The sequence below is a fragment of the Phascolarctos cinereus genome, unplaced genomic scaffold (genome assembly GCF_003287225.1).
Source record: "Phascolarctos cinereus isolate Bilbo 61053 unplaced genomic scaffold, phaCin_HiC Scaffold_4;HRSCAF=312, whole genome shotgun sequence".
Classification (NCBI taxonomy): domain Eukaryota; kingdom Metazoa; phylum Chordata; class Mammalia; order Diprotodontia; family Phascolarctidae; genus Phascolarctos; species Phascolarctos cinereus.
This window is the reverse complement of record NW_027555847.1, coordinates 65,104,855-65,130,899: the sequence shown is the minus strand read 5'-3', so window position 1 is coordinate 65,130,899 and position 26,045 is coordinate 65,104,855. Positions and strand designations below refer to the sequence as shown.

Below are 26,045 nucleotides of genomic sequence, written 5' to 3'. Positions count from 1 at the left end.
TCTCTGAACTTCTCTAGGCCTCAGTTCCTCCACATGTAAAGTTCGAAATGGAAGACCCTCCAATTTCGACCCCAATTTAAAAACACTGTGAAGAATCAAGAGCTACCCGTCACGCGCTCGGTTGCGGCTAACCATTGGCCAGATGGCATCACGGGACGCGCGTCGGACCCCTGATTGGCTACGAATTACGTCAACAAAGTCCAGGCGGCTTTGCTCCCCGCCTCGGGCCTCGAGGGGAGGAGGCAGGGAGAAGAGGAGCGGGGGGGGAGGCGGGCCCTGGGCCGGCGGGGACCTAGCTTCAAATGCGGGCGCGGGTGGCTGAGCCTGCGGGCGGCGGCGGTGACGGCGGAGACAGAGGAAGAGGAGGAGGAAGGGGAGGAGGAGGCGGCTGCGGCTGCGGCGCCTCGCCGGTGGCGGCCCTGCCCTATGTAGCCCAATTGAGGCCGGGCGGGTGAGTCAGTCACCCCATCAGTTAGTTCGGCCGCGCCCCTCGGGGGGAGGGGAGGGAAGCGAGAGCGAGGCCCGGGGCGGGGACGGTGCATACTGTCTGTCTGCCGACCCAGCCCGTGAAGCCCAGGAGGGAGGGGCGGGAGGGCCGGGCCGGGAGAGGAGGGAAAAGGAGGGGGAGGGGTGAGGGAACTTGGAGGAGGGAGGGGGAGGGGGCGGTGCTGTGCGTAAGTTAGTCCGCCTGCGCGACTGAGCGAGCTCGGGGAGCGAAGGAGGGAGGAAGGGAGGGGGCGGGGCCGGCTGCAGAGTGCCCCGCATGCCCCGCGCAGGCCGAGATCAGCAGGGACAGCTCCTCCAGTCCTCCTTTCCCCAGAGGGTCAGGTCGCTCCCAGAACTCCAGCCTAGCAGCCTGCAGCTTCCTCGGAGCAGGGGAGACCCCAGACTCCTCGAGGGCCCGAGCCGGGGCAGGAAAAACACTCACTGCTGTTGTAAAAACATAGCGATTAATAAATAGTCTAATCGTTGAAGCGATGCTCACCCGACTGCAAACCAGTGAATCTGGGCTAATTTTGGACGTAATTTTAGTAAGAGCTTTGATTTATCTTCAAAGGTGGAATGAGGGAGCTAGAAGTTGGTGGGGATATTTCGTTTGCATTGTGATCCCCATGTTTATTGATTGACCGAATCGTGGTGCAGAAATACAAAAAAGCCAGCTTCCAGGGGTCTAGCCCAATTAGACACGCGTCCATGTCTGGATTGACCCCATCCTGGAGGTCCACACCATGACTGAGTGGGGATGCTTTTAGGTAGTCATCTTGTTTTACTATGGTATCACAACTTTTTTGCACGGTGAAAAAGATATTTTTTAAAAAACCCAACTTTCTGCAGAAAGACCCTCTTAATTCTAGATCCTCTTAAAGATTCGGGTGGTTTCCTCAGTTGGTTGTTTCCTATTTATCCTGTATACAGCTTGTTTGTACGTAGTTGTTTGCATGTTGTCTCCCCCAGTAGATTGTGAAATCCTTAAAGGTAGGGGCTGTCTTTTATCTTTATATCCGAAGAGCTTAGCACAATGCCTGGCGCAAAGTAAGCCCTTAATAAATGTTTATTGAGCAATTGCCATGTGAGTTTGCCCTCTTTTTACTGAAACTGTTTAATAGGAGGCAATATTCGTTGTTTGTAGTGAAACCATCCTCTGACAGTTAAGAATTTTTCAAAAATACTAACTGGTAGATCTGCTAAGCAATTACAGATTCCAAAATCTTTTACCAAGATTCTCTTTCTTCTCTATTTATGTTACACATTTTTAACATTTAATTTATTCACTTCTTGTTGTTGAGTCATGTCTGACTCTTTGTGACAACATTTAGTGTTTTCTTGGCAAAGATACTGGAGTGGTTTGCCATTTCCTTCTCCAGCTCATTTTACAAATGAGGAAACTGAGGCAAACAAGGTCAAGTGACTTGCTCAGGGTTACCCAGCTAGTAGGTGTCTAAGGCTGGGTTTGAATTTAGGTCTCTCTGACTCCAGGTCCTGCCACCTAGCTGCCCCATATGTTTTTTTTATAAACTTTATCTCTCCAGTTGCAAACCCCCCAGTGAATAATAAAAAGAACTGAAAACAAAACCCTCATAACAAACAAGATTTTCTTTTCTCTCTAGTAGTCTAATACATTTTTTAAAAATTTACATCCTGTCCTTTTTTCCTAAGTGCTTCTAGTATTTATACATCTAGTCTCAAAATAGCCCAGTGAAGTAGGTGGAGATGGATCTTATTATTCCCATTGCACATGGAGAAAGTAAAGTAAAGAATCTTCTACCACATCCTTGACAGATGGTCATCCAGCCTTACACTCAATTCTTCCAATAACAAAGGCATGTGTTGTAATCACTGCCTCTGATACTTACAAGCTGGGTTATCCTGGGGAAGCCACTTAACCTCTGTCCAGGATCACATGAGATAACATCTGATAAGTGCTTTGCAAACCTTAAACAACTATATAAATATTACTGTTACTAGCCTTCATCAAGAGGGACTTTGCCATCCTTGGACAAGTGTCCTTTTTTTTTTTCCAACAGGATGGGAAAAGGTCTAGGAACCATGTCATATAGAGAACTAATGAGGTTGTTCATCTGTATCCTAATAACAATCTTCAGTTATTTGAAGGGTTGTTATATAGAAGAGGGAGGAGAATGTTCTATGTAAATTCTATAGGGCAAAAGTAGAGCAATGGCCAAAAGCTACAAAGTGGCAGATTTCAGCTCATTTCAAAAATCTGCAATCAGAGCAGGACAAAAGCAGTGTGGTAGAGAGCGCTCCACCTCTGAAGTATCCAAGTTGTAGCTGGCCTTCATTTGTCAAAGAATGTTGAAGAGAGAATTCCTGCATTGATTAGAAGGTCTGCTTAGACTCCTGAGAACTTGTTCTTCTAAAATTTTATTACTGTGTTTTGTACATAGAAAACATGGAATTCATTTTTGTTCCTTGGGGAAAGACTTTCTAACCCTGTCTCACTACTAATGTGACCTTGTCTAAATAGCCCAGAAGGAAAAGATTTTTGTGAGTTGATGTAGTCTCTCCCACCTAACCCCCCCCAAAATCATCCCAGTTTTGCTTTTTGAAAGTTGCCTAAGCTAGCTCTCTAACTATATACAGCCCATCAAGGCAACTGCTTCCAGCTTGGCCCCAATCTTCTGGCGCTTGCTCCCCATCAAGGTATCACTTTCAAGAACCCAGAGTTGAAATGGGACATTAACAGGTGATGTGGTGGAAAAAATAAATTATGTACATTGATTTCCCAGAAAAGTAGGAAAGGTGTTGTTGATTAGTTTATATGGAAGGCAAAATACACAGGAAGTTAGTTTTAGATATTATACACATAGTAGGTGCTCAATAAATATTTGACCTTCTTTGGGAGATCAGATTACCTCTAACCCTTCAGTAAGTTTGACACAGAATCCTATTCTGAAAGTGGCAATACCAGAAAAACACTGTGATTTTTTTTTCCCTTTTCCACTTAATGGTATTGTATTTTTTTTAATTACATGTAAAGATAGTTTTCAACACTCACTTTTATAAGACTTTGAGTTGCAAATTTTCATCTCTCTCTCCTTTCCTCCTTCTCCAAGACAATAAGCAGTCTGATATAGGTTATACATGTACAATATATTAATCATATTTCCACATTAGTCATGTTGTAAAAGAAGAATCAGAACAAAAGGGGAACACCACGAGAAAGAAAAAACAAAAAAAAGTGAAAATAGTATGCTTCCATCTGCGTCAAGACTCCATAGTTCTTTCTCTAGATGTGGTTAGCATTTTCCAACATGAATCTTTTGGAATTGTCTTGGATCATTGTATTGCCAAGAAGAGCTAAGTCTGTCATAGTTAATCATCAAACAATGTTGCTGTTATTGTGTATGATGTTCTCCTGGTTCTGCTCACTTCACTCAGCATCATGTAAGTCCAGTTTTTCTGAAATCCTCCTGCTTATCATTTCTTATAGCGCAGTAGTATTCCATTAAAATCATATGTCACAACTTGTTCTGCCATTCCCCAGTTGATAGGCATCCCCTCAGTTTCCAATACTTTGCCACCACAAAAAGACTGCTATAAATATTTTTGCATGTGTGGGTCCTTAAAATGCTGTGATTTTTATAATCATCTTCCTCATAATGTAATGACATAATTACTTCTAGATAAGAGAATTTCACATGTGAAAAGCTTTAGCTGATATGAGACAGAACAGGAAAGTTCAAATGATTTTTCTTCATTTTCACTGACAAGTCAACGGATCGTTTGTTGTTTATTTTAATTAAGGCTGCATGCAAGGTCTTAGGAACATAAAAGCAAAAACCCCTGCTCTGAAGGAGCTTATACTCTAATGGGACATGACATAGAGATTGGTAGGGAAATACAAAATAATAGAAAATTATTTCAGGAGCAAAGAGCACTAACTGCTGAATAGGTCAGAAAAGGATTCCTGAAGGGGGTGTCCCTTGAGCTAGGCTCAGGAAAGAAAATCTAAAAGGATTAGTTGTATCTGAGTGACACTTTCTTTTAAAGGGTTGTCTTTTGAGAGTAAAAATGTCCATGCTTAAGATTTCTATTTGAACTTTTTTTAAAATTCAGTAGTATTCGACAGAAAAAAAAATCTGAATTCTGTGAACCTGATCTATTTTATATTGATCAGAATGGCATTGAAAAGAAGTGAAAGAAAACTTAGGGAACAGTCACTACAAATTTTTAGATTTGATTCTATTAAATTAGGAAAGTTGGGTGGAGCCAAGATGGTGGAGTAAAAGCAGTGACTTGGTTGAGCTCTCCCCCAAACCCCTCTAAATACCTGTAAAAGATGGCTCTAAACAAATTCTAAAGCAGCAGAACCCACAAAAAGACAGAGTGAAACAAAGTTCCAGCCCAAAACAACCTGGATTGTTGATCACAAAGGTATATTGCCCCGGGCTGGGAGAGGAACCAGTTTGGCATGGGTACACAGGCTGCAGCAAACCTGGAGCAGGCCTAAGAGGACTGAATTGTGGGCAGCTGAAGTGGTTCCAGATTTGAACACCAAAGACAATAAGAAGGTCAGTAATTTAGAAGAGTCTGTGTCTGCAGTGAGAGAGAAGAACAGGGTCCCAGCCCTAGGCCCTGAGCATGGTTCCGGGGCGGCTGCAGCCTCCTGAGCTTTTGACACACAGACTGAGTGGGAATCGAGTAGCTGATCAGAGGGATTTTGCAGGGATCTCTTTGCTGGTGCAGGATTCTCTTGCTTTTCTTGGATCTGGGTCACAGTTCTGGGTAGTGGTCCCGGGGTGAGCAGGAAGACTGGCGTGGTGGAACTTGTAGTGGCTGTGCAGAGAAAATCCTCCTCACAGTTCCAAGACAGAAAAGAGTGCTTGTGGTCACTCATAGACCAGAGCACAGGCCAGGAAAGGAGGAAACACCTCACCCTTGATCATAACACCTTGGAAGAACTGAAGTCCCTAGAAGTATCTCTGAAAACAGCTACCCAAAACCCCAAAGCTTGGGACAGTACATTCTCCTCACTGGAAGCAGACCTCTACCTTAACAAAGAGTTTATAACTCAAGTAATTGGCTGGGATCATGAGCAAGCAGTGCAAAAAGAGTGAGATCATAGAATCTTTTTTTGGTAACAAAGAAGATCAAAACATACAACCAGAAGAAGACAATACAGTCAAAGCTCCTACATCCAAATCTTCTAAGAAAAATATGAATTGGTCCCAGGCCATGGAAAAGCTCAAAAAGGATTTTGAGAACCAAGTAAGAGAAGTAGAGGAAAAACTGAGAGTCATGCAAGAAAATCATGAAAAGCAAGTCAACAGCTTGCTAAAGGAGACCCAAAAAAATACTGAAGAAAATAAATTAGAAAGTTGAACATGTTACTGATTAACAATAACTAATATTTGCTTATCAACTAATAAGCATTTATTATACAGTACCAGTACAGTACAATTTATCATACAGTACCAGGCATTGTATCTGTAGTGTTTGTACATAGTTTGTGAGCTTCCTTGAGGACAGGAAGTGTTTTTGCTTTTGTTTGTATCCTCAGCACTTAGCACTTGGCACATATTAGGCACCTAATAAAATGGGTTTGACTTTACTGTGCTTAACAATGGGGATACAAGTACAAAAGTGAGATGGTTCCTGCCCTCATGGAGGTTAAATGTATTTATGTAGCTTTAAGTTTTACAAAGTGCTTTACATACATCATATCATTTGGTGCTTCATTAGGTGCTATTATTACTATTTTACAGATGCTGGGAACCCAGGCTGACAGAGCTTAAGTGATTTTCACAGGGTCTCCAGATAGCAAAGTATCAGAGGCAAGACTTGACCAGGTTGGTCATTCTGACTCCCGATCCAGCATGTTTTCAACTATAACTCATTGCCTTTGTTATTGGAAGAGTTCAAGCTAAGGGTGGATTGTTACATCTATCAGAGATGATGTAGAAGATTCTTTTTTTCATTTTCTCACACATGAAATGGGATTAAGAAGAGCCCCTTCCACCTGCTTCACTGTGTTCTTTGGGGATCAGATGTATAAGTACTTGGGGCAAATGGAAGCTATGTTATTTTAAATGTGTGTGTTTGTATGCATGATGTATGCATTCTGTATATAGAATGCATATATGTATATACATACACACGCATACATATATATGTCTCCATTGAGAGGAAGGAAAACCTTGGGAAATGTTCTAGGATCTGCTTGGCCAGTCTATAGCTGTTAATTTTTTAAAAAATTAATCACAAGGAAACCTGATCTTTCTAGCAGCACTCCACATAAAGAATGTGTTCCATTAAACTGTAGCAGCAAAAGTGGGGTGATCTACCATTTCTTATTGTACTTGTTAGAAAAGTTCTGATATTATCTTAGCAAACTAAAGTTTCTACCTAAAAATATCACCACTAAGTTCCAGTTCCCTCTCTCTGCTTTAAAAGACAAAAGCTCTTACTAAAATTAAACTAAAATTAAATTAGCTCTGACTCACAAAAAAAGTTTAAGGGAGTCTTAGGGAGGATTTATACTCCGGTCTGCCTGATTCCAACTCCAGCGTGCTCTCCACTGTATCACCCAGTCACTTCTTAGGAATAGAACTGAATGTGAGAGTCTAGATAAATACTGTAGAAATGCCTCAGAATTCTTGGAATGCTGAGAACCCCAAAGTAAAATTAGATAATAGCAATTTTTAAATCAATCAGTTGGATGATATTTAGAGTCAGAATTTTGGAGCTAGATCTTTAGAGATGATCTAGTCCAATTTTTTTTATAGCTAAGGAAACTGAGAATCAAAAAGGTTCAACAGTTTGTTTAAGGTCATACAGTTGGCTTAGTCTCATAGGTTAAGAACAAATGTTTTTTGTTTAGGAAGGTCCTTTTATATTCTTATACCTGAAAGTCACACAAAAGTCTGGGAAGGTAGCTTACTTCTGTATCTTGTAAACTCATTACCTTCTTTTAAGTCGCTCCATGATCAGGCCCACCTTTTCCAGTGCTTACTACAGTGTCTGGCACATAGTAGGCACTTGATAAATATTTTTTATTGATTTTCCATTCTTATTTCCTACTTGCAAGCCTATGGCCCTTGCCTGATCACTTTCCTGCGACTATGCCCCTATATATTTTGTACCTTTTCCCTAAAATGCCTTTTCTCCTGTCTATCTAAATCCCTTCCATTTTACAGAGCTCCCATTCAAGTTCTTTTTTCTTAGTCATACCTTTCCTGAACTTCTGTATTACACAATTTAGTGCTCAAATCATGTGATATATTGTTTGATAATTGTTCCATGTGTGTTAGTTTTATTTCCCCCAACTTAAACTCCTTGAAGTCAGAGACTTCAACCTCAGATATTTATCTTGGTTATCTGATTTGTCCCACAGATGCTATAGTTTTCCATGGAATTTGAAAACTTAATATAATTTACTCTTACATGGAAAATAAAGTTTTATATCCCCTGTAGTATCTAGTACAACGCTGACTGCTAATAGTCATTCAATAAATATTTTTCAATTTATTATTTTGGCAATTTAATTCCACCTTTGGTTTTTTAAATAACTGTTAAAGTTTAGGAGAAATGCTTGCTATTTATATAAGATGCTCTAAGTTCTAAATTACAAGTGATTAATCACTGTTTGCTGCATGATCAGGCATGGAGACCTAGTGCTAGAGCGCAGTGATCTTGGTCATTTTAACTTTATTAGTTTACAGAGCAATCAGCTCCCAGCCTACGATGTTGCATAAATGATAGGAACTTCAGATTTCATAAGGCAACTTAAGAATTTGAAAGTAGGTGGGTTTTTTTTTCTAAATGCTAAAAACAAGGGGCAGCTAGGTGGCGCAGTGGATGAAGTACCGGCCCTGGATTCAGGAGGACCTGAATTCAAATGTGGCCTCAGACACATAACACTTAGTAGCTGTGTGACTCTGGGCAAGTCACTTAACCACATTGCCTAGCCAAAAAAAAAAAAACCATACTAACTGCTAAAAACATCTACATCTTGAAGTCATGGAAGCAATTTTAAAATATTAGTATGGCTGTACAATTTCATAAACCTCTGATGTTTATCTTGGTATCTATTTGCTTCAGTGATTGAACCCACAGATGCTCTAGTTTTCTATGGACTTTAAAACCTAATATAATTTTCTCCTACATGGGAAGTAAAGTTCATGATTTTAACTCATACCTTCTTGGGTAACAACTGAAATCACAAGGATAACACTAGCCTTCAACAGAAAGACACATAATCTCTTTGTTTTGTATTGGGAATGACCAAAGAGCAGCCTCTAGGACAGATCTTTCTCTTCTAAATCTTCTCTGTATGATTCATGGAAGTAGAGAAATAGACTGAAAACAGCTCTGGAAGAGGCACAAATGATTATTTCAGGCAAACAAAGCTATACTTTTACATTCCCCAGTGGATCGTTTCAAGATGGTATAGCCAGAGCAGTATTGCTTGTTCTGCCCGATATCAATTTCTCTGGCAATTTGAGAAAGGTGTTTAGTTTTACATTTGGACCAGGAATAGCAATATTCAAGAAACTTGCCACAGTATCCTAAAGCAAATCCTTGTGCTTCTGAGGTACCTAGGAATTTTTACAGATCACGTATAACCTTTTTCTTACTAAAACAAAAACAAACCTTTACACAATAACCTTCTTGATAATTAACTTGATAACCAGCTTGATAATAAAATAATAATTTTGAATATCTGAATTTTCCCTATATTCCAGAGAGCAGAGATTTTCTAATTTTCTATTACTTTCTATTCAAAGAAATAAAAGTTAAAGTTCATTGCATGTATGTGTGTGTTTTAATTTCTCACACTGGAATTCATTTTTATATGGTATGTAGGGTCAATTAAATTCCACAAGCATTTACTGAGCAGATGTTGGGAATACAAGAACCTTGCAGTGTACTGATATTGAATGAACTGTGTGACCTCTTAAACCTTTGTGATTCAGTGAGTTCGAATCTTCTTATAGCTCTTAAAGGATGAGCTGTTGCTTAAGGCATTCCCATATTTATTACCCTTATATGGATTCTCTGCCATAAAAGTTCTCTGTTGGCTCAGAAAAAATGGCAGATTTACTCTATTTGTTCACTTAGTTCTACCCTTTTTAAGCATATAGTTTTCTGTCAAAATATCAGGATGTCCATATTAGTTAAGTTCTGTTAATTCTACCTGGGCAAAACTATCTTACAAAGTAGACTTCTGGCAAGCCTTAGGCAAGTAAGCATCATTGCTGCTGTTACTTTCCAAACTTCCTTCCAAGTTTATATCTTCTACCCTAGAATGGCAAACAAACTGATGTTTCTGGTCTTCTCCTCTTAGCACATGGCATCCAGATTCTACTTCCTTATCTATGGCCCAAATTCTGGCAAAGGATCCAGATTTAGGCTCCATAACAAATTCTATCATTCCTTGACACCTCTCCCAAAATTCTCCACCCATCTCTGATATGAGCATGGTGAATGGCCTTGATATTTACAGGATAAAAACCCAGCTTTTATAGCCATATGGCATTACTCCACATCATTCCATTCTCCCTTGTGAAATTTCTGAAGGCTCAGTGAGAGCAATTAACCTTGGTTAACCAACCCTTTAAGCATTCTTTCTTTACTTTTAGCAAATGAACTCAAGCAGCTCTTTTAATTCTTCTGTGTCCCCAGTATAAAACCAACTTTTTCATAGCAATTGTCTTATAATATGCTGTTGGAGCATCTTTGTTAACATTTCAGTAGATATTTTTACACAAATATTTCTTAGTGATATTGGTCTATAGTTTTCTTATATATCTATATCTATATCTATATCTATATCTATCTATATCTATATCTATCTATCTATCTATATATATATTAGCTTTTTATCTCCCTGGTTTGAGTATCAGGACCTTATTTGTCTCATAGAAGCAGTTTGCTAAAGTGCCTTCTGTTTCTGTCTTTGCAAATAATTTGTTTAAGATAAGAGGGCCAGTAATCATTACTTCAGTATTTAATATATTTGCTGTGAAATCCATCTGGACTGATTTTTCCTCTTTGTGAGTTCACTTTTTAAATTCAACATTCATTTGTTCAATTTATGATTCTGAGACTTTTTAAAAATTATTATATTTTTAAATATCTATTTCATTTAAGTTTTTGGTTTTGTTGGTATATAATAGGGTATAATGGATTTTGACAAGTTTCTTTATTTCTTCATTTGTTGTCAGTTCTTTGTTTTCATTTTTGATAATTTCATTTTCTTCCATCTTTTCTTTTAAAATTTTCTTAATGCTTTCTGTTATTACATACAATCATATCTGGGGGAGAAAGCCTCTTTTATAACACAGAAGAACTATTCAATTCAATAAATACTGATTAAGCCCATACTATGTGCTAGATGACGTTGTATTAGGTGGTACCAGGCTTGGAATACCTGAGTTCAAATCCAGAAATTTACTAGCTATATGACCCTGGGTAAGTCACTTGACCTCTTTTTGCCTCAGTTTCCTCAGCTGTAAAATGGGGGAAATTATAGTACCTACCTCCAAGGGTTGTTGTGAAGGTCAAATGAGATAATATTTGTAAAGTGCATAGCACCATGTCTGACACATAGTAAGTGCTATATAAATGTTAATTTTTGTTGTTCAACAAAAAAATATGTTATTCCTACTAGATGAAAATAAACGATTCTCTTCAAGTAATTTACATTACACTGGGAGGGAAACAATTTGTATGTTGAAAATTAAATGATATATACATACACACATGTTCATACAAATATATGGTCAAAATATGCATGTGATCTGGATATTGATTTAGAAGGCAACATCTATGTGTTTTACCTATGTATTGTTGTTAAATATTTCCTAGTTACTGGTTCAGGATGTGCTCAGGAGTATCACAGTCTGTGTCCATGTGTTTGACACCTCTGCCTTAGATCATTGTAGCATCTGAAAAAAGGGAAAACTTTGTCTCTTCTTTTCCTGTGCTGATTCCCTAAATTCCTTTTTCTTGTATTATTACTATAGCTAGCATTTCTAGTACTATATCAGATAATGGAGATGATAATAGGTATTCTTTCGTTTACCCTTAATCTTAATGGGAGGGCCTGTAGCATTTCTTCTTGTATATTGTGCTGGCTCTGTGTTTCAGATAGATTCTATTTACTATATTAAAGAAAGCTCCATTTGTTCCTATGCTTGTTGCCATTGTTTTTAAAACAGAAATGATATTGTGTTTTGCGAAAATCTTTTCCTTCATTTATTGACATAATCTAGTGATTTTTATTTTTGTTATCATGATCTATTATGTTTAGAGTTTTCCTAATATTGAACTAACCCTGCATTCCTGGTTTAAATCAGGAAGCCTTTCCCAGCTTCTGTGCTCTGGCCTCCCTCTCCCTTTTCAGATTACCTTCTACATACACTGTATAGGTCTGTTTGTACATAGTTATTTGCATGTTGTCTCCCCTGTTAGAATATGAACTCCCCGAGGGCAAAAAATGTGTTTCTGCCTTTCCTTGTATCAACAGTGCTTACAACAGTGCCTGGAATGTAGTGATTAATAAATGTAGCAGCTAGATAATAGAGCACCAGGCCCATTGTCAGGAAGACATCTTCCTGAGTTTACTCACCAGCTGTGTAACGTTGGGCAAGTCACTTAAACTCTCTTTGCCTGTTTCATCATATGTAAAATGAATTGGAAAAGAAAATGGCAAACCACTCCAGTATCTTTGCCAAGAAAACCTCAAATGGCATCAGAAATAGTAGGACGCAGCTGAAATGACTGAACAACAATTAATGCTTGTTGACTGACAGTCTAACCTCGCACACTACTTTGTTATACAATAATTTAATGTCCTTATCACTTAATATAGTGCATTCTTATTTTCTATGTTTTTGTCTTATTCCATATTACCCGGGGGACTTAGTGTCTTATATGAACTTATATCTTCTCCAGTGTTTAACATGGTTCTCTTCACAGAGGAGTTGCTTCATAAGTGTTCATTCTGTAAATGAATGAATGAATGAATGAATTGATTTAAAATTAAAGGATTGACCCTAAAAACTTTTATTAGTCAAAAGAAAACTGCTACAATGGTGAAATGTTATCTTGCCTTTTGTCCGTGATCCCCCACTACTCTCTAATTTCTTTACTGTTTTACTAAGAAGTTTGACTATTAGATCACTGTTTTATTTTTAAAGTTTTCCTGACAGTTTCATTGTCACCATAGGTGTCACTGAAGTCTGTAAGGACATGTGCAAAAGTAATTTAGGCTACAGGTTCCATTTTTGTTTCAGATATTAAAAAAAAAAAGATTGGATTGTTTAAAAAAAATACTAAAAAGCCCTTGTTTTGTGCAAGGCACTGTGCTGGGTGCTGGGGTTACAGAGACAAAAGCTAAACAGTCTTTGCCTCCGTGGAACTTATGCTCTGTAATATGCAAACATAATAACATCTGGAACTTGTGATTATTAAATGGCTAACTTGTTTCAGAATATTTTACCTTTAAAAATCAAATTAGGATTATCAGCCCTTTAAACTATATGAGTCATAACTTAATCTTATGATCTTTTCCTTCTCAATTCAATTCCACACATGTTTATTGAACGTCTATTATATGGCTATCAGAAAAAAGCATTTTGAAGCATCTGATAGAAATACAATAATCAGATCAAAAAGCGAGGTCCTTGCCCTAGAAGTGAATCTTTCGTGAATTATTGCAGAGATTTGGGCTTGGTTCTGAATTGTTTAACATTTTTAACAATGCCTTAAATAGAGAGGCAGAAACCTAGAGTCAAAAAGACCTGAGTTCAAATACAGCCTAAGGCCTACTAGCAGCATGACCCTGGGCAAGTCACTTACCTGTCTGTTTCAGTTTCCTCATTTTACAAATGAGGATAATAATAGCACCTCACAGGGTTGTTGTGAGGATCAAATGAGATTTAGAAAATGCTTAGTGCAGTTCCTGGCATGTAGTAAGCACTTAATAAATGTGTGTTCCTTCTCCCTCATCTCCCCCAAAGTCATTTTGCAGGAATAAGTGTTAACTGTGCTCCATGTGCATTTTTTAGAGTTGTGCGTAGAAATGTTGAGCAATTTCTTTCCTTTGGGCATGTGCCCAGTGGGAATAGAAAGTATGAGAGAAGGACCATTGGGAAAATTTTCTTTACTCCATGATTGGGGAATGTATACTCCCTGGTGTACAATGAGGTCATTTAGAGAACCTCTTCTTTATGTGACACAAATGATTAGATTTATCAAAACATAGAGAATGGTGTTCTAGTGCTGAATAACAAATCATCTGGCTAATGCTTTAGATGATTAACAAATTCAGACTTGCAAAAATAGCAATGGCGACATTTGAGTCATGACTCTATTTGGATTTTAAAAGTATAAATGATCATAACCTTTTAAATTATTATAGAATTACTGAAGTTTTGTTTTCATCTAGTATCTTCTAAGGATTTTTATTCTACTACTTGTGTTTTCTAAGGTGCTTTTCTTCCTTAAGTCAGGGGGAGGCTTTCTTGGCAGACAGAGTCTTTGAAATTGCTCATGAGGAAAGACTGTGTTGATAAAAGGCAGATAAGATAAGGCTTCCTTTGCAGAAGCGCTTGTCTTTGGATTCATATTTGGGTCACCTAAAACTTAGCACATTTTATCTTACCCAAATGGATCTGTAACCTGCACATGACAACCCATCCATGCCTGCCCATTCTGTGAAACTTTTGTTCATATCTTCCCATAAATTCAACAGAAAGGATCAACCTAACATGCTGGAGGTCTTTGCTTTGCATTCTCATAACATCAAGTCTGGCTATCCATCTATCATCCATACTTCACCTTTGCCATGTGACCAACCATCTTCTCTTTCTATATGTTTGCTTGATGGTATCTTTTATTTCTGTTCTTCTTTGAAGTTCCTTTTTGGCTATGTATTGTAGCCTACTCATACCCATTACGTACTTCTCCTTTGTTCTTTAGAGATGGTCATATTCCGTGTGTCTGTAATTGCAGGCTTGGTGGCCTAAGGTTTACCTTAATGTGGAACCCTTGAATGGGGTATATAGACACTCTCTGGGTTGTCTTACCCAGTGCAGTCTGCTCTCACAGGTGTAGGCTTACAGAGATATATCACCACCATTCAGCTTCACTCATATTAAAACCAGTGCATAAATAATAAATACATCACAATCCACATAAATTGCACTCTCCCACCAATGCACTCAGTAACTGTGTGGGAGAGTGGGTACCACTTAAAGGAATTTGGCAGGAAAGCACTTGAGAGACAATCCATGTTCTCTGGATAACTGACAACTCTAATGCCTTGACAGAAGTTAGGGTCAAGAAATATCTACGCTACATAAAACTGCATCTCTGCTAACTGCATGTGTTTGGCACCATATTGCTTTCCTGCTGAGCAAATTCTCCTTTCCACACTAGACTGTGGCATTTACAGATTCCTTCCATTTACAGTCACCCTTGGCATTTAGAAAGTTTGTCTCTCAACTGGAATAGCAATTCTTTTGCAACAGTCTGGCTATCCAGCTATTATTCACGGATAGTGGTGCTACATTGTCCAGTCAGAACACAGTCCACACCAGAATTGACTGTGGGGCAAAGCAGATCAGTCTACCCAGCTTTTCATCCACCCAGAGCTAGAGTAGTACCTCTCCCTTTCTACTTTTCCCTCTCAAATTAGAGTGGGGCAGCAAAGAGAAGCATGACATCATCTCTCATAAATTCTAGGATGCTAAAGAGCACTTTCTTGTCCAGTGAAGGCAAACTTCTCTCCAACCAATCAGGAATCACATAGCTGAAGCTTTTTGTCAACTGACTGAACTTTCCCTGGTTCTTTTAAACAGCTCTGACAAAGTTTATGTTTCTTCAGTCTTTGCTTGCCTCAGTCACCTGTCTCATATTTCCTTTACCTTTCCATGGCCCAAATCAGAACCTCCTTGCTTGCAGTGACTCATCTTTTACTTACAAGGTGATAACTTCCCCAGTTTCCTCTACAAAATGATAGTCTTTTAAAAATCATACCTCAGTCTCCAAATATTTAAATTTTTCTTTATTAGTTTTACCCTCTTTAATTATAAAACAGTTATATATAAATGAACTAAGACCAATGAGGCCTCAAAGCTCTAAAGTTCTAAATGTGGTCCTCCATCTCATTTTGTGTCATTGAACTATTTTTTTTCTTGTATTTTTTCAGTTTTTAATAAATAAAAGTTGTTGTTTTTCAGCCCCTTTTAACCATTCAACTGTTCACATATAAATAAGGCATGGCTCTTGGTGGTAAGTTGTGTCTGATTCTTTGTGACCCTATGTTGGAGTTTTCTTGGCAGAGTGGTTTGCCATTTCCTCCTCTAGCTCATTTTACAGATGAGGAACTGAGGCAGACAGGATTGTGATTTGGCCAAGGTCACACAGCTAGTCAGGTCTGAGGTTGGATTCAAACCTGTGAAGTTGAATCTTCCTGATTCCAAGCCCAGTGCTCTATCCACTGTGCCACCTAGCTTCCCCAAACAAGGCATTATCCTATGTTATATGAAGATAATTTTAGTTCTTATATTTATGCCACAGTTCATTTTCTAAACAAGCTACTCAAAACCCATTTGAAATCTGTTTCTAATATAAAATATATGTACATATACTTTCTAAAAATAGTTTTTATTAAACTAAGATTCATTTCATACTCATTTTAGACATCAAAATGTTAATCTATGCAGCTTCAATATCTCACATCCTTTAAGAATTGGCTTAAATCTTTTCCTTTACATAAAACTAATTTTTCATGCCCCCCTCCTTTTAGCACTAAACTTCTCCATATGAAAAATGCCTTAAAGGAACAGGACATTACATCTCACTGCCATATAGCAACACAATTAGAATGGTGGTATTAAAAAAATGGGCCCTTTGCATCTCCCAAAGGCAATCTACCCTGTTCTCCTCCTCCTATTCAGCTCTGGCCCTGACTTATTTTCCAGCTGTACTGGTTGTACATACTGATATAGATACTGATGGAAAAGAGACATACCTTGTCCATCCAAATGCAATGCAGATGCAAATGCAAAATCTGGGCAATAGATAATTCTTCATCCCCTTGGTGTTTTGTTTGTAAGTTGTTGGGACAAACTCTTTTGAGTGGTTACATTTTATCTTAGCCTCCAGGAATGTTTTTATTAACAATATCTAATGAGAAATAATAGCATCCTTATTTTATAAGAGACGAAACTAAGTGGATTATAAATTGTGTTTAGCCTGTAGATAAAGGCGACAACTCTTAAAGATTACAAATTGTTGGGCAGTTGCTGATCTGCATTGATGACAGTTGTTATTGTTTTTACAAAGAATTCTTTATGCCAATAAAATCATAGGTCTAGACATAAAAAAGTTTGGCATTCTTAGTAGAGGTCTTTTTTATCAAGTAACTATTCCAGTGCAGCAAATCATGCCCCCAGGGTTAATAATAATCTGATACTTTAAAGTTTTGCAATGCACTTCACATATGTTAATTCATTTGCTTCTCACAAAAACCTTGTGAGACAGTTGCTATTATTATCTCCATTTTTATAGATGAGGAAACTGAAGCACAGAGAGGCTATATTACTTTCCCAGGGTCACAGAACAAGTTTCTCAGGCAGGATTAAAACTCAGCTCTTTCTGACGCCGTGTTCCAGAGCTCTATCTATTCTATTAGAGTGGAATCAGAAATAGTATCCAGGGTCCTTGACTACAATTTCAGCTATATATTTGTGTCGAAAAGCAAAATGAAAACGAACCTAGCTCATCATTATTTTAAAGTACCAGCCTATACATTGTCATGTTTTGGGTGCTAAAACTAAATATTAAACAGACATTCTGCCTTGTAAGCTTATAGCTTGAAGGACATTATTGAAGTTGACTAACATAACACTGTGGGCCTGTCACAAAATCAAATATCTAACATTTTTATCATCTGTAGTTAGTTTCCATCACATATTTGTGGTATCTAGGAGATAGGAAAGGAGGAAATAAGCATTTATTAAGCACCTAAAAGGGATTATATGATCAGAACATGAGCTTTGGGGGGATATACCATCTTCTAACTAAGTGGAAAAGGTTTTGTTGGGGAACTAGAGTTTCAGAAACTGGAGTTTATGAAGTCATATCAGGCAAAGAGTATGGCCAGAGAGAAGTCTTTCAGGTGGGAAAGGGATTTTTTTCTTAGTGCTTTTTTATTTCCTGTCAGGATTTTGAAGTAGGTCTCTAGTGGCCCATTTAAAATCTCATTTACCTTAGTATTTCATTGTCCCTTCTGGCTGGGGAGAAAAAGAAAATTTGTGTGACGATTATTGGTTCTCCAGAACAGACTGACCTGCTATATAACTGAGGTCTGTGTTCCTTTGTACGAGGCAGTGAATCACTATGAATGGAACTCATGTTTCCTATTGTGTTCTGATGGTCTTAATACAAATGGGGATTTTATTAGTGAAAATATGAGGACAAATATAGTAGATTTTTCATATAGTAGACATGTTTTTATCGCATTTTTAGACTTTAATTTGTACTGATCCTGTTGTAATGTTGTAATGTAATGTTATTATTATTAATGTGTTTTAAAAATAATAATTAAACTTGCAGTTTGGAAAAAAGTTAATTTCAATTATACTTGAAGTATTAACATCCCTAATTTTATTCATGATATCCATAAAAACAGTGATTGATTTATACCTGAATCATATAAATTCATTCTACCCAACTCATTGTTCTGTTTCAGAAAATGGCATCAGGGAATATTTTGTGGAGAGGGGTGGGGAACAAATGCTACATACCTCACAAAAGAATTATTTCTTTTTGTTCCAGTGTGTTTAAAGCATTTATTCTGGGCAGCTAGGTGGCATAACAGATAGAGCACCAGCCTTGGAGTCAGGAGGACCTGAGTTCAAATCTGGCCTCAGACCAAACACTTGACACTTACTAGCTGTGTGACCCTAGGCAAGTCACTTAACCCCAATTACCTAAAAAAAAATAAATGAAAATAAAATAAAGCGTTTATTCTATACCTCTAGTCTCTTTTTCAACCAAAGTCCTAAGGAAAAAAAGTTGCTTAACATTGTCTCTACTTCCCCTTTTTTCATTTCTGAACTCCTTTGCAATTTGGCTTCCAACCTCATCACTCAACTTAAATTGCTCTCTCCAAAGTTACCAGAGATCTTTTAAATTGTCAGCTCTGATAGTCTTTTCTTATTCCTCATCCTTGACTTCTCTACAGCAATTAACACTTGTTGACCACCATCTTCCTAAATACTGTCCCTTTTCTAGGTTTTCTTGACTTCATTCTCTCCTGATTCTTCCTACCTGTTTGACCATTCCTTCTTTGGCTACTTTGCTAGCTCCTTATCCATATTGTGCCCCCTAATGGTGAGTACACCCTCAGATTCTCTTCTGGGCCTTCTCATTTCTCTTACTGTACATTCTTTCATTTGGTGGTCTCCAAACAGCCCCCATAGGATTAATCTGTATATGTGTCTGATTCCTACAACTTTATATTTCACCTCAGTCTCTCTGCTGAGCTCCAGGTCTATATCACCAGTTTCCTGTGGGCCATTTCAAACTAGATGTCTCATAGACATCTCAGACTCAGCAAGTCCAAAGTTGAATTTATTATATTTTCTCTGAAACCCAACCCTCTTCCAGGCCTCCTATCCTATTGAAGGTACTACCATTCTTCTGGTGCACTAGGTTCATAACCTTGGTATCATCCTTGACTCCTCATTATCCCTCACCCCCACATATCCAATTCTCAGATCTTGCTGTTTCTGCCTCAGTAGTATCTCTCATATCCATCTCCTTCCCTCAACTCACACAGCCACCCTCTTCATTCAGTCCCATATCTCTAGTTTAGACTATTGCAATGGCCTCCTTAATCAGTCTTCCAAGCCATCCTTCATACATATATACATGTATATGTATATATGTATATTACTTTCTGAATTCTCCAGTCTAGTCATATTGACCTTATTGCTATTATTTAATCAATCAATAAACATTTATTAAGTGCCTACTATGTACTAGGCACTGTGCAAAATGCTGGGGATACAGAAAGGGGCAAAAGACCATCACTGCCCTCAAGGAACTTACAACCTAATGGGTGAGACAACACACAAAGAAATATATACAAGACAAGCTATATACAAGATAAATAGGAAATAATGAACAGAAGGAAGGCACTCAAATTAAGAGAGGTTGGAGAAGGCTTCCTGTAGGAAGTAGGAGTTTAATTGGAACAGTAGTCAGAGAGGAGGAGAAAGAGCATTCCAGAAGTGGATGACAACCAGAGAAAATGCTTGGAGCTGAAAGATGGAATGTTTTGTTCATGTTGAACAGACCAATGCAGACCAGTGTCACTGATTCGAAGAGTATGTGGTGGAGAGTAAGGTGTAAGGGGCAGTGGCAGGGGTGGAGGGTGGGGAGGTTGATATGATTCGACCTATTCTTTGAGAAAATCGCTTCATTGACTGAATGGAGGATGGATCAGAGTGAGGAGAGACTTGAGGCAGGCAGACCCACCAGCGCTATTGGCATAGGCTAGGTAGAGTGGGGCAGTGCCAGAGGAGAGAAAGGGAAATAGTCAAGAGATGATGCAAACAGAAAATCAACAGGCCTTAGCAACATCTCGGGTATGGCAGGTATAGGGAGGAGGGGGGAACCCTGAGAGGTGGTGAGGAGTCTAGTATGACTCCTAGGTTGCAAACCTGAGGGACTGGGAGGATGGCATTAATAGGGAAGGTTAAACGATGGGAGGGTTTAGAGGAAAGATGACCAGTTCCATTTTGGATATACTGAGTTTAAGATGTCTACTAGAAATTTATTCTGAGCTGTCTGAAAGGCAGTTGGAGATTAAGGACCGGATATCAACAGACTGGGGCATGATCCATAAATTTGAGAATTCTTATCATAGAGATAGTCATTAAATCCATGCAAGCTGATGAGATCACCAAATGAAGCAGTATAGGAGAAGAGAAGGCCCAGGACAGAACCCAGAGGGACACCTGTGGTTAAAGGGGGTGATCTGGAAGAGGATCCAACGAAGGAGACAGAAGATTGGTCAGATAGGTAGGAGGAGAACCAGAAGAAAAGTGGTATCCCAAAAACTAGAGAGAAAAACCATATCAAAGAGGAGGGAATGACCAACAGTGTCAAAGGCTGCAGAGAGATCAAGGAGAATGAGGAGTGAGAAAAGGCCATTGGACTGGGCAACTAAGAAGTCACTGGTAAATCTGGAGAGAGCATTTTCAGTGGAATGATAGGATTGGCAGCCAGATTGTAAGGGAGTTATGAAGAAAGTAACAAGAGACAAAGTGAAGGTGGCTATTGTAGATGGCCTTTTTAAGGAGTTTAGCTACAAAGAGCAAGAGAAATATAGAATGATAGCAGGGACAGAAGGATCAAATGAGGGTTTTTTCAGGATAGGGAAGCCATGGAAATGTTTGTAGGCAGTAGAAAATGAGCCAGTGGGGAGGGAAAGATTGAAAATAAGTCAAAAGAGTGAGGATGACTAAGAACTAAGATGACTTGAACAAGTAGAGGAGTTAGTCTTGGTAAGGAGAAAAGCCACTTTATCATAGAAGACCAGGGTGAAGGAGGAGAAAGTGACAGAAGGCATCTGAGTGATAGGAGGTGAGGAAGAGGAGAGAAGAGGGAACTGTCAGTGGATGGCCTCAATTGTTTCTCTAAAATATGAGGCAAGGTCTCAGAGAGAATCAGGGTAGAGGGAACCATGGAAGGCTTGAAGAGAAATGAAAAGGTTTGGAAGAACCACTGTGGAGAAGAGTATAGTGAGTTGATAAGGGAAGTATAATAGCATTGCCTAGCATCAATGAAAGCCCAGTTGAGATTGTGTAACAGAAATTTGTAGTGGACCATGCCAGAAAGGGTGACTTTCATTTGGCAACACTCTATCTCCTCTCTCCTTACCTTCTCATTAGCTATCTGTCCCTCATGCCTGGAATACATTTCCTCCTTTACTCTGCCTTGTTAAATCCCTTCTTTTAAAACTCAAGTACTAACTGATCTTTTCTGGTCCCTCCCTAATCTACCTTGAATCCATTTTGAATTTATTATATATACACACACACACACATATATATATGTGTGTATATATATATGTATATAATATATATATATATATATTATGTGTGTGTGTGTATATATATATATATATATATATATTATATATAACACACACACACACACATACATATATGTGTGTGTGTGTGTATGTGAGAGCACTGGAAACCTTCACTGCCCCATCTCTGGTCAGGGATCTGGAGCGATAATTGTTATGTAGATACTGCACTCCAGAGTGAGTCTCCCTAACTCCAGGCCCGAGTTCCATCCACTGTACCACCTGGCTGCCCCCTCTACCAAACAGATCAGGCAACAAATACAAATATAATAGCAAAGCTTTTTATTAGACCAGAATATATTGCTAAAAATGACATGGGACAATCAAGTAGTAAAATCATTATCTCCTTTCTATGTGCAAACAGGAATGATTTCCCTCTCACAGATTGCTAGGGCAGTGGGAAAGGAAATACTCCCTGACAACTTGTATCTTGGTTAGAACACTGCTTATAATTGTTCTGAATAATCTGGCAGTGCATCCCTGCATCCCGAGAGGTCATTCCTCTCTCCTCTGAAGCTGTTATGTCTCTGCTACACTTCTGTGCCCATCTAAGGATGTTGGTTTTTATTGTGGCTTCTCCCTCAAAGAGAATGGCAGCATTGTGTGTGGTGTGTGTGTGTTGTGTGTGTGTGTGTGTGTGTGTGTCAGTGCCTGTGTGACTACCTTACAGCCAAATGTGGCGGTCACTTGCCTGTGATACTTGGTACTGGTCATGCCAAGGCTGATAGATTGCCCAAGTTCTGGAGCTTTGAGCTGCAGTGCCCAAAGCCAATCAGACATCTACCATAAGTCCAGCACCAGTATGGTGATCTCTCATGAATAGGTCAAAGTTCTTGTGCCAGTCAATAATGGGGTTAGGCTTTGATGAGTGATCCATGTACTTCCAGCCTGAGCGAGATAGGGAGACTCAGGAGAGAGAAAGAGACAGAGACAGAGAGACAGACAAAGACAGACTGTTCTGGACAACTTGCCCAGAGATTAATCAACACATTTACAGCTTTTAAAATATGTAAACAGCTATACCTAACTACAACGAAAGGGCCCCTTAATCAAGACTAACACCTCTGTCAATAGGAAGTCCCCTAGATTTCCCTGATAACCTGGAGTGAGTGAATTATTTTCAACTTCCATCATGCGTCTGGGTACCTTTGGGCTTCTCTGTCTTATACCCCTGTATATGCCCCTGTCTTCTTTACATCTGAAGGATGAGCCTTATTCATATAGTTCCAGAGGGTAGAAGTGTGAGGAAGAGTCAAAGAAGATACTGAATTCTGTCTTTAACTCTTCTGCCCCAAATTTATCTTCCTGTTAGGATCAACTCTGGTTGCACCTTCTCTGGGAGGCATGAGTGACTGTGAGAGCAGATGGACAGGAGAAGGCAAGTTGAGAAAGGGAGCCTGAGAGTAGTCCAGTTTGTCAAGAACTCAAGACTATAAGAAAGGGAATGATAGGAGACAAGGTTAGGACAGTAGTTTGAAGTCATATTATTGAGAGCTTTGAATGCCAGGATCAAGAGTTCATATTTTATTTGGTAGGTAATGGGCAAAACTGAGGGTTTTTGAGTGGAAGAGTGATGTAATCGGAGCAGTGACCATCGCTGGAATCAAAAAGAAGAAAGAATGACTATATCTAAAGAAGCACATTATGGCAAGTAAGGCCTTTGATCAGTGGGTCAGGCTATTTCACAAAACAGGGAGCTGTCCCAGGGAATGTTCAGTAGCAGAGACTAGCTGACCATCTTTCAGGAATGCAGTGTGAACTTGTCTTAGATCTTCCTTCCAACTCTTAAGTTTCTATTCAGTTCATAAATTTATTGCTGTTTTCTACCCACTCAAATATGTTAGTGTATTGTGGAACAGCACAGCATACCAGAAAAGGTGGAGGACCTAGGAGCATCTGCTTCCACATTTATTAATTGTGCAGCTACTGGCAAGTCATTTACCCTCTCTGAGCTTCATTGTCCTCATCTGCAAAATAAGAATAAAAAATGTGTACCACTTATATAAAACTGAATTTATTAGTTTCGTTATTTCATTCTTATATTTTTGAATGGGATTCGGATAGGAATGGGCATTGGACAAGTTGTTGTCCTACTATTATTCTTTTATATTTACTCTTCTGTTGGTTGGCTAGGGCATGGGTGGATAAAATAACTGCTTTTTGTAGTTGAATGAAAGTGTTAGGATAGAAGTTCATCCTCGATGCTGACCAAAAGTATCCTTGATGCAATGCCAGTAGCAGACAGGAATAGGGATTATATCTACCTCATCCTATTCCAACATGTATTTCTTATAATTATTATTGTTACCATTAATTAAAGCTTGGATTTAGACCTTGAGAAAGAGTGATATCTATTGCCTCTTTATCACTAGCTTGAAACTAAGACCTACATTTCTATCTTGCAAAAATCCTCCTCATTTTAAAACCTAACTCAGATGCCAACTCCTTCAAGAAGTCTTTCTTAATACAGCTAGCAAGAAGTTATGACAGCAACTGAGCAGTGTTAAAATCTGTCATGCACTTTAATCTCTCCTGTGTTCTTATTTTATTCTTTGCATTATAGTTATTTGTGCATATATCATATTAAACTATAATCTCTTTGAGGACAGGACTTTTTGAGTGTTTTCCCCACCAGGAACTAGCATGGTGGTTTTTATATAGCAGGTTCTTAATAAACATTTGTTGAAGTATCAAATTTTAGACAGTTTCCAAGACTGTTAGGAAACCATTCCCAATACCAATTCCTATGGAACTTGAGCATAGTCTTTTCTTTACTCATAAATGTTTTATTTCGCATCTTAAAAAAAGGTTTCTTTTCCATAATACAATTCTGTCTATTATAAAACATTTTCCATAATTACATTGCTTGGTAACACTTTTTTAAAAAACCAATTTTTTACATAGAACGGTGTGGAGGGAATTTTGAAGGCCCAAATAATGTTCACTGTTTCTTCTTAGTTCACAAGATTATCTATCACCTTCAAAGAACCTAAAAAATTGTCAAGAATTTATTCCCCTTCATAAAAATCATATTGCCTTTTCCCTAACAGTTTTTGCTTGAAATGTCAAAATTAACCTTAAGTCAGTTTGTGTTTTAGGGTATTCCTTAAAGGGTTCATTTAATTTCCATTTGTTCTTTTTGAATAAATAGAAGTAGGAATGTGCCTGCCATTGAATTGTTTTCTCTGTAAAGCCACTGCATTGTTTTGGACTGATTATCAGACTTGACCTTTAAGACATGGGGGTGGTCTCACCATTCATAGAATAGTAGAACCACTCTTTATAAATGCATACAAAGTTCAATGCAATCTATTTAATTATAAACTTTTTTCACTTTATCCAAGTCTTCAGATTTCTGTTTTTTGATCTGTAAATTTATTGTGTTTATTGTAAATTCATTTATTTTATTAATATGTTCTAGTAATACTTCCAAACTGATCTTTTAGGGATATCTTTCATAGTGCCAGGGAAGAGAAAGTATGTCTGAGGCTGGAGAAGGGTGGACAAGTATGAAAAATGTGCTTAAAAACAATTGCTCTCTTATTTTGAACACAGACTGACGTGATTGTGTGGTTTTACTTTTTTTTTTTAAGTCTTTGGTTCATTCTTTGATGCCGTAATATAGAGGAAAGAACCCAGCATTGGGAGCCAGAAAATGTGAAATCTAGACCTATGGTACCACTAGTGTTTGCTTGTTGCAAAATGAAGAGGATGGACTATGTGTCTGTAACTTATAAAGTTCTGTGGCCTTTTTGTTTAATTAACGTTATATAGTTTCAATTACATGTGTACTCAGTCCTAGCCAATATAGGAAGATAAAATAAAATTTAAGACTGCCCAGGCTTCAGGGGAATTATGGTGTAGTAGGGGGTCTATCCATTACCCACCAAGTTGCCCAAGTGATTTTTCTTAAAGCTCAGGCCTGACCATGTCATTCCCCTAGTTCAGTGAGTCGGACTGGCTCCCCATTATCTCCAGAATCAAATATTAATTCATCTGTTTGGGATTTAAAGGCCTTACCAACCTGGCCCCTTCTTACCTTTCCAGCCTTTTTATACTTTACTCCCAAGCAACACTAGCCTCCTTGCTGTTCTTGGCATAAGACACTGATCTGACTTGGTGCCTTTTCATTAGCAGTCCGTGCCTGTAATACTCTCTCTCATTGCTTCTGCCTTCTAGCTTCCCTGGTTTATTTCAAGACTAGGCTCTGAAGCAGTGGCTTCAGTTTCATCATTATATAGGTATTTGATTGTCTTGCCTTTCAGTGCTTGTGAAGCAAACAGACCACTTTGAAGGTAACTGCTACTTGCAGAGGATGAAGAAGTAGAGGAAATTCTATGAAAAATTCAAAAAGATCTTCCAGATTGTCAGGTCTTAATGCTTAGTGACTTCACTTTGAAAGTGGGCC

General features: G+C 38.5%; 1 protein-coding gene across 1 annotated transcript in view; it reads left to right on the top strand.

Annotated features, from left to right (window-relative positions):
• Positions 1–241: 241 nt before the first annotated feature.
• Positions 242–26,045, top strand: part of PTPDC1 (protein tyrosine phosphatase domain containing 1) — a 73,246-nt gene continuing 47,442 nt past the window's right edge. Inside the window, 1 exon segment of the mRNA XM_078152249.1 lies at positions 242–451. The gene's annotated coding sequence lies outside the window, so the exon portion shown is untranslated.